The sequence below is a fragment of the Mandrillus leucophaeus genome, unplaced genomic scaffold (assembly GCF_000951045.1).
Source record: "Mandrillus leucophaeus isolate KB7577 unplaced genomic scaffold, Mleu.le_1.0 Scaffold248, whole genome shotgun sequence".
In the NCBI taxonomy this organism is placed as follows: domain Eukaryota; kingdom Metazoa; phylum Chordata; class Mammalia; order Primates; family Cercopithecidae; genus Mandrillus; species Mandrillus leucophaeus.
In genome coordinates this window covers 2,579,961-2,589,109 of record NW_012102565.1, presented here as the reverse complement: position 1 = coordinate 2,589,109, position 9,149 = coordinate 2,579,961, and the positions used below count along the sequence as shown (strand labels likewise).

General features: G+C 39.6%; 2 pseudogenes; both read left to right on the top strand.

Annotated features, from left to right (window-relative positions):
- The first annotated feature begins 202 nt into the window (after window positions 1-202).
- LOC105541963 lies at window positions 203-1,549 on the top strand (annotated as a pseudogene).
- A 256-nt stretch (window positions 1,550-1,805) lies between these two features.
- Window positions 1,806-3,616, top strand: LOC105541974 (annotated as a pseudogene).
- The last annotated feature ends 5,533 nt before the right edge of the window (window positions 3,617-9,149 follow it).

Genomic DNA, 9,149 nt, shown 5'->3' with positions numbered 1-9,149 from the left:
ATTTTTAGTACAGCTAAAGGTTTGTCAAATTTGTTAATCTTTTTAAAGAACCAAGTTTTAGGTTCATTGATACTCTCTCTTGTTTTTCTATTCTCTATGTCATTTATGTTTCCCCTAATCATTATTTCCTGCCTCCTCCTTGCTTTGGCTTTAGACTGCTTTTCATTTTCTGGTTATGTAAGACATACAATTAGATTTTCTATTAATATCATTCTTTTTAAAAGTGTTTAGAGCTTAAATGTTCCTTCTGACCACTGCTTTCATTGCATCCATAAATTTTGGATATTATATTTTATTTTTATTCATTGTAGAGTATTTTCTACACTTCATGGCACTGGGACCTGGGCTGGAGGGCAGGGCATCAGCTGTGGAGCAACATGAGCAGGACCCCACCTCAGACGACACCATGAACTCGTTCCTGGAAAAGTTCCAGAGCCAGCCTTACCGTGGCGACTTTCATGAGGAACAGTGGGAGGAGGAATTTGAAAAGGTCCCCCTGTTTATGAAGAAAGTGCCATCAGAAATTGATCCCAGGGAGAATCCTGACTTGGCTTGTCTCCAGTCAATTATTTTTGATGAGGAGCTTTCTCCAGAAGAACAGGCCAAGACCTATAAAGATGAGGGCAATGATTATTTTAAAGAAAAAGACTACAAGAAAGCTGTGATTTCCTACACTGAAGGATTAAAGAAGAAATGTGCAAATCCTGATTTGAATGCTGTCCTTTATACCAACCGGGCAGCAGCACAGTACTATCTGGGCAATTTTCGTTCTGCTGTCAGTAATGTGACAGCTGCCAGAAAGCTAAAATCCTGCTACCTCAAAGCAATAAGAGGTGCTTATGCCATCTGGAACTGAAATACTTTGCCAAGGCTGTGAACTGATGTGATAAGGGACTGCAGATAGATGCCAAAGTGAAGGAGCTTCTGGAAATGAGGGCTAAAGCAGACAAGCTGAAGCAAATTGAACAGAGGGATGTGGGGAAATCCAACTTGAAAGAAAAGGAGAGGAATCAGAATGAGGCTTTACTTGAGGCCGTCAAGGCTAGGAATATCAGGTTGTCTGAAACTACCTGTGAGGATGAAATTTCAGCCTCAGAAGGTCTAGGGGACCTTTTTTCCTGGAGGAACTAGGGGAGTTTTTCCTGGAGGAACGCAGCTCTAAGAACCCCCATGGAGCCAGGCTGAATCTAGATAACCACGGCAGGCTGAGCTGGCCTGTGCTCCTTCTGTACCCAGAGTATGCCCAATTGGACTTCATCTCTGCCTTTCATGAGGACTCCAGGTTTATTGATCATCTAATGGTGATGTTTGGTGAAACACCTTCTCGGGACCTAGAGCAAAAATATTGTTCTGATAATTTGGAGGTCTACGTTGAGGATGAGGACAGGGCAGAACTGTACCGGGTGCCTGCCAAGGGCACCTTGCTGCAGGTTCTACAGCACCACAGGTACTTTGTAAAAGCCCTGACACCAGCATTTTTGGTCTGTGTAGGATCCAAACCTTTTTGAAAGAATTATCCTGGGGGAGAAAGGTGCACCAGATAAGATGACTGAGCCAGGCCCCCTGGATCTCCTCCCTTACCCTCCTCTGCTGGGAACCTAGCACGCCTGAATCAGTCCAGTGCCTTATTTCTGTCACCAAGGGGATGGTCCTTCCTAGTATCGTGGTGGGGGAGGAGCCTCTGGTTTCCCTAAACTGCAGCCTCTCTGGCTGGTCTTCACTTTCTTCAGTTGATATAAAATTCTGTGCCTTGGCCATGACATCCTTGGATTCCATCTCTAAAGGGACCATCTGCTGCAGTTACCATGGCAACTGACCTGAGCGGCACCCTGGTCTGTGGAGATGGACTCAGGATCCAGTGACATGATTCTGAACTTTTGTGGAGTTTGACATCTTGTTACAGAAGCTACCCTTCAAACTGCACATCTACACACAAACAAACTATGCATAGGATTCCAAGGCTTTAAAGCTGAGAGACTCTGGCCTCAAGTTATTTCATGAACACAGAGGGGAGCCATGTGTGGTCACTGTAGATGACTTGAGGTGAAATGGGGGCAGGAAAGCCACATCCTGCTCTGCATTTATAAAGACCGTACAAACTGAGATCCTTGGTACCCCTAAAAGGATTGCCAGTTTCCTTCATCTTTGCCATGTGGAGGACTGTGACAGACTAGGACAGTGGCCTCTGAGTTTCCCTGTAGTTTTCACATTTTGAGATTTTGTGTCTTTTAAACTGGAAAACCTTCTAGCATGTTGGGTTGTTGTTATAGGGTATATCTTTGTCTGCAGCAGCTTGTTGCCCCCTTCCTAAGAAGAGTTTATCTACCATGAAAAAAAATGAGTATTTTCTAAGTTCTTCTTTGACTTATAGCTTATTTATGAGTATGTTGTTTAATTTCCACATATTTCTGAGTTTTCCAGGTATCCTTCTGTTACTGGTTTCTGGTTTCATTCCTTCGTAGTAAGAGAAAATACTTCATATGATTTTCGCGTTTTAATATTTACTGTGACTTGTTTTGTGGCCTAACATAAGATCTAGCTTGGAGAATGTTACATGTGCACTTGAGAAGAATGCATATTCTGGTGTTTGTGGTAGTGGAGTATTATTTACATATCTACTAATTCCATTTGTTTATAGTGTTGTTTAAGTCCTCTATTTCCTTACTGACACTTTGTCTTTGTTCTATTCATTATTGAAAGTGGGATACTAAAGTCTCCAAATATTATTGTAGAATTTTTTTCTCAATTTATTTCTGTCAATTTTTGCTTCATGTGTCTTGGGGGTTCTGTTTTAGGTTCATGTATATTTATCATTGTCATATATGCTTGATGGATTAACCTTTTTTGAATACACAATTTTCTTGTCTTCTATGATAAATTTTAAAGTCTAGGCAGCACATTCAGCAGTCCTGTGGCTGTCTCTTGCTTCAACAGTGTTTGGATGGAACAGATCCAGGAACTCTCTTTCTTCCAGTCTCCAGCCACCTTCCAATCTTCTCTCCATTTTCAACCTTCAGGACCATCTTCTCAGGCATCTCCTGCTTCTGGGACCAGCCAACACCATTTTAGTGGTTAGTTCCTTCTTGTTGACTAACCATGAGCTCCCAGATTTATCAGAATTATTCCATTGAGGTGGAGGCAGCCATCAACCACTTTGTCAATTTGTACTTGCAGGTCTTCTAAACCTATTTCTCTCTGGGCTTCTATTTTGACCATGATGATGTGGCTCTGGAAAGCATGGGCTACTACTTCTGCAAATCAGCTGAGGAGAAGCATGAGAGTACCAAGCATCTCTTAAAGATACAAAACCAGTGTGGCAACATGCTATCTTCCAGGACCTCCAGAAGCCGGCTCAAGATAAGTGGGGTAGAACTTTGGATGCCATGGAAGCCACCATGGCCCTGGAGAAAAATCTGAACTAGTCCCTTCATGCCTTCAGTTCTGCCTACACAGATCCCCTTCTCTGTGACTTCCTGGAGAGTCATGTCCTAGATGAGGAAGTTAAACTCATCAAGAAGATGGATGACCACCTGACCAACCTCCTCACAGGCTGGCTGGCCTGGAGGCTGGGCTGCGTGAGTATCTCTTTGAAAGGCTCACCTTCAAGTACAACTAGGAGCCTACTGAGCCCAGTGACTTCTGGGAGGCCCCTTGCAAAGTAACAGGGCTTCTGTCTAAGCCTCTCCCTCCAGCCACTGGACAGCTTTTTAACTACCCTGGAGCACTCGCCCAAGCCTTGGATCAAATTGAAATAAAGCTTTTGGAAGGAAAAAAATAAAATTTAAAGTGTACTTTGTCTAATAATAGTGGAGATGTCCCAGATCTCTTTTGATTAATAGTTGCATGAAATATCTTATCTGTCCTTTTATTTTCAGCATTTTTGTGTCTTTATAGCTAAAGTAAGTCTCCTTTAGATAGCACATAGTTGGATCATGTTTTTTAATACATACTGAAAATCTCTGCTGTTTAATTGAACAGTTTGATTCATTTATATTTAAAGTGATTACTGTCAAGGAAAGGCCTCCTTCTCTCATTTTGCTATTTATGTTCCGTAGATTTTGTATATTTTTTTCTCAATTCCTTCATTATGGATTTTATTGTGCAATTGATTTTTTCTAGTCCATTTTTGTTCAATTCTTATTTTCTCTTCTGCATAGTTTTTAATTATTTTCTTCACTTTTTTTAGTTATTTTCTTTATTTTCTACTGCACAATCTGGAGATTGTAATTAACATCTTATGTTAATTACAAACAATGTAGCTTGAATGAATACCCTCTTAGCCTGAATTGTGTACAAAATCTCTGCTACTATACAGCCTCATCCATCTCTTCATGCTATTGTTATCACAGATTTTGTCTTTACACACTGAGTGCCCATTAACACAAATTTATATTATTTTGGGCATTTGAATTTTAAACCATATAGGGGAAAAAAGAAAAAGGAAAGAAGTTACAAACCAGAAATAAAATAATATTAGCTTGTATATTTATCTCTGTAGTTGCCTTTACTGGTTTTCTTTAATTCTTCACACAGCTTTGAGTAACTGTCTAGTGTCCTTTTATTTCAGCCTCAAGGAATACCTTTAGCATTTCCTGTAGGACAGGCCTACTAGTGATGAACTTCTTTGAAGTTTATTTATCTGGGAATGTCTTAATTTCTTCTTCATTGATTAGTTTTGCCAGACAGAATTCTTGGTTAACAGTTTTGTTTTGTTTTTTTTCTATCAGCACTTTAAATATATTATCCCAATTCCTTCTGCCCTCCATGCTTGCTGATGAGATGTTGACTCTTTTTCTTATTTAAGATTCCTTGTACAAAAACATGACAAGTTGCTTCTTACCTCATGCTTTCAAGATTGTTTTTTGGCTTTTCCTTTTGAAAGTCTAATTATAATGTGTAATGGAGTCTTTGTGCCCCTTCGGCTAAAAGTCCATTGAGATTCCCTGATATACTGATTTATGTTATTTCTCACATTTGAAAAATTTGGGCCATTATTTCTGCTCCTTTCTCTCCTTCTTATTCTGGTATTTCCATTATGCATACAATGGTACACTTGATAGTATCCCACAGTTCTGTTAAGGTATGTCCACTTTTCTTCATTTCTTTCCACTTCTGCTTCTCAAATTGAATAATCTACATTGAGCTATCTTAAGTTCAGTTTGAAATTTTGAGGATGCTTTCTTCTTTCTGTTCAAATTTTATGCTGAATCTCTCTAGTGAAGCTTTCATTTCAGATTGCATTTTTTAGCTCCAGAATTTCTGTTTGATCTATTCTTATATTTTCTATCTTTGTTGGTAACCTCTATTTGCCTAGGCATCATAGTTATGGTTTCCTTTGTCCATGGTTTTTATCTCTCTGAGCATATTTAAGATGACTGATTTAAAGTCTTTTTATAGTAAATCCAATGTCTGGGTTTTCTTGGGGACAGTTTTGGTTCATTTATTTTTTCCTGTGAGTGAGCCATACATTCTTGTTTCTTTGCATGTGTTGTAAATTTTTGATAATTGGACATGTTGAATATCCTAATGTGTAACTCTAGAAATCATAATCTTCTCCCCAGGATTTGCTGTTACTACTTGTAGGTTGTAGTTGTTTAGCGACTCTTCTAAATTCTTTTTATAAGACTGTTTTCTCTGTTATGTGTAGTCACCAAAGTTCCAGTTCTGTTAACTTACTGGTCAGCTGGTGATTTAACAGAGATTTTCTTAAATGCCTAAACCCAACGTAACAAAAAATACTTAAAGTCTTTGTGGATTGGCTATGTGTTTGAGCATTCCTTTAATGCTTAGCTAGGCCATTTACATTTGCTTAATGTCCACTTTCAGCTTCAGATGAGCCTAAAGACAGGAGCCAGAGATGAAAGTTCATGGTGTTCTCCAGTCTTTTCTGAGCATGTCTAGTCCTGGGCGTTTGCGTGGACTTCCAGATTATCCGATTATGTGGAATCTATTAAAATATTTATTCTCATATTTATATTCTTTCCCTGACTTTTCCTAACCTTTCTAGTCTGTCTGCTGCTTTTCCTATCTGTTATAACTTTCTCCAGGCAGCAGCAGTGATTATATTTGCCTTAAATCCTTTCTTAAAATTCCACCCAGGTGGCTGCTTCAGGCCTGAGAAAGTTCAGAGGCATGTGAAACAAAGGGAATTCCCTGACCAATCACTCGGGGAGCCACCAGACAGACATACAATCATAATTGTTTGAGACTAAGTCCTGCAGTGCCTCCTCTGGGGCCACCAAGTTATGTCAGTAACATGGGCAGCCAGCCCCATAGCTACCACCAAGCTGGAAAGTGGTAAATTGTATGGGTAAGTTAAAGCACCACAATACTCTTTTACTGAAATTTAGGGACTTTTTTCTTTGTGAAACACTTCCTTCATTGTCATATATTTTTTATTAGATTCCTTAGTTTTAAAAAGTTAATCCTAATAGTTTATGCCAACTTCATTGGTGCTTTAGTGAAGAAACAGTTTTGGAGTTCCCTGCTCTGCCATTTTCTGCTTCTGCTTGACATTTTAAAAGAACCACAGGCTACTGTGTTAAGAGTTAAGAAGAAGCAATAGAGAGGACTGAAGCTGGGAAGCTAATGGCAATAATGAGACGAGACATGAGGGTGCCTTATATGGGGAACGGTGGTGGTGATAAGGAGTGATTAGATTCTAAGCATATTTAGGTGATACAGCCAAAGGATTTGCAGATGGATTGGAATGTAGACAATGAAAAATGTGGAGCAGAGAGGCCTAATAAAGGGGAAGGATGAATTTGTCATTACTGAGCCGAATTCCTGAAGTTGTTTTCTGACTGGTCTCCCGGATTCCATGTTCAGTCTTTTATAATCCATTGTCAACAGAGTAGCTGGAGTGAACCTTCCAAAACTGAAATGAGATGATGTTACTCCTCTGCCCAGTGTCCCATCCCAAATATTTACAATGGCCTGCAGAGTCCTAAATAACCTGAGTCCCTGCAACTTTTCTGTCCATATCTCTTAATTCACTCTGTTCCAGCTGTGTTCCACTCTGGCCTTACCGTTCCTACAAATCACCATACAGGATCCTAACTCAGGGCCTTTGCACTTGTGTTCCTTGATATGCATGGCTCCCCTTCATTTCTTTATGTCTCTATGTAAACGTCACTTTATTGAAGATGCCTTCTTGTTCACCTTCTGGGAAAAATAAAAACAAAACAGCAAATTGAGCCACTCCAAATGTCCTGACATTTCCTATTATCTTCTGCTGCTATATTTTCCCCACAATATGTCTATAGTTGTTTCTTTATTTGATGATTTGCCCTCTGCTCACTCTTGCCCCATAGAATGTACGCTCCATCAGCATGAGTCAACTGTTTCCCTCATATATGTCACCGACACCTTGAAAAGAACCTGGTCAAAAACAAAGTTAATATTTGCTGAGTTCAGAAACTGAGATATGCAATTTTGTGTAAGACACAATCATTATATTGAGAGATTCCACAGTTTAGGAGGGAAGAGAAACAAGTAAACTAGTGACTATACGCAGTGGATGGCTCCTGTATTTCAAAAGAACACAGAGGAAGGATGTCAAAGGGACAGTCCCAGGACTCACTAAACCAGGTCAGGGATGCAGCAGCAGCGGGAAAAAGCAGTCCACCTCCCAGGCTCCATCAGAAGAATTCTGCCATAATTATTGTTTTCAGTATAAGGCTTTATTGGAAAAAAAGCTTCTGACCCTTAGAATAATATTTAGATGCTACTGGTCTGCCCAGACCCTGTTAGTACATAATGCATGTCGGTTTAAACTAATTAATACATTATGCCCCTTGCTCTTGGGCGAGTTCTGCCATAACTTGCTGAGAGGTCACAGGGCATGACTATCTAGCTCATCAGCTCTGAAACGAAGGTGTTAGAGGAGGTTGCCTTAGTAGTGGCCTTCAGCTCCACATCTGTAGTCTGAGTCAAGAAACATTTGTCCCAAATGAAATTATATCCATCCTTATGACACAGAACAGTTAAAACCAAGAATTTATCAGCTACTTTATTTTTCCCAAGAGATTTTCAGATATCTCTTTGCTTTTGTTATCATTCCTTATAATAAGTTTAATGAGCAGATGTGATTTATGCTGTGTGTTTATAACAGCCCGAACTTTGATATTGCATTTTTCATCACCGGCTTCCTTGCATTTGAGATATTTTCACCAGGTTTAGAAAGCCTCTTTTCTGTTTTGTTCACAACAGATGCTAGAGAAGTATAGCCAAGAAAGAAAAGAGTAATAAGACTTATCTCCATATTCTCCCATCAGTTTCTCAACTAGATCTGAAAAAAACTACAGGCAGCCACACGAAGAGCACCGGAATGCAAAGGGCTCGTTCTCTCTTAAAGACACACAATCTTGGGGTCATATTTTTCAAACTGTAGTTCATTCATACAAAAGCTTTTTTGAGTCATTGTTATAGGGTGAAATGCAAAAACAAATAACATGGAGTTCCCTACCATTAAGAGGCTTACTGACAGACTTGAAAATAAGAATTGTCACCAATTTAAAATACCATGCTAGGAAATGGAGAATGTTTCCTAATAGCTACGAGCTTTTTTAGGCTGGAAGGGTTGACAAAAATATTCTAAAAATAGACCATGGTACACACGATCACAACTCTGTGAATATACTAAAAACCATTCAACTGTCCAATTTAAATAGGTGAACAATATGATATATCAATTACATCTCAGTAAAGCCGTTTGAAATAAATGTGACATACCAGGAATCTACACAGAGCCTTGTGAAGATACAAAGGTCAGTCCTTTGCAGGGGAGAGGTAGGAAGAGGTAGGATAGGAACATCTCAATACAAAGGTCAGACTCACATATTCAAGTGTAACCCCTCCACATGTGTGTCAAAACACATCTGAAACTCAGCATGTCCAAAGCCAAACACCTAATCTGTCCTCCAGACCCACTCCATGTGCAGCTTCCCCATCTCAACAACTGTGATTTCATCATTCCCATTGCTTAGGACAATGTCATTGGAGTCATTCTTGACTTTGTTCTTTCTTCCACAGCCCACACCTATCCCATCAGCAAATCCTGGTGACTCTCTCCTTAATATAACTCCTATCTCCACTCCCACTGTGCACTTGGACTGCTATGACCCCTTTATCACTGGTCTTGCTACTTT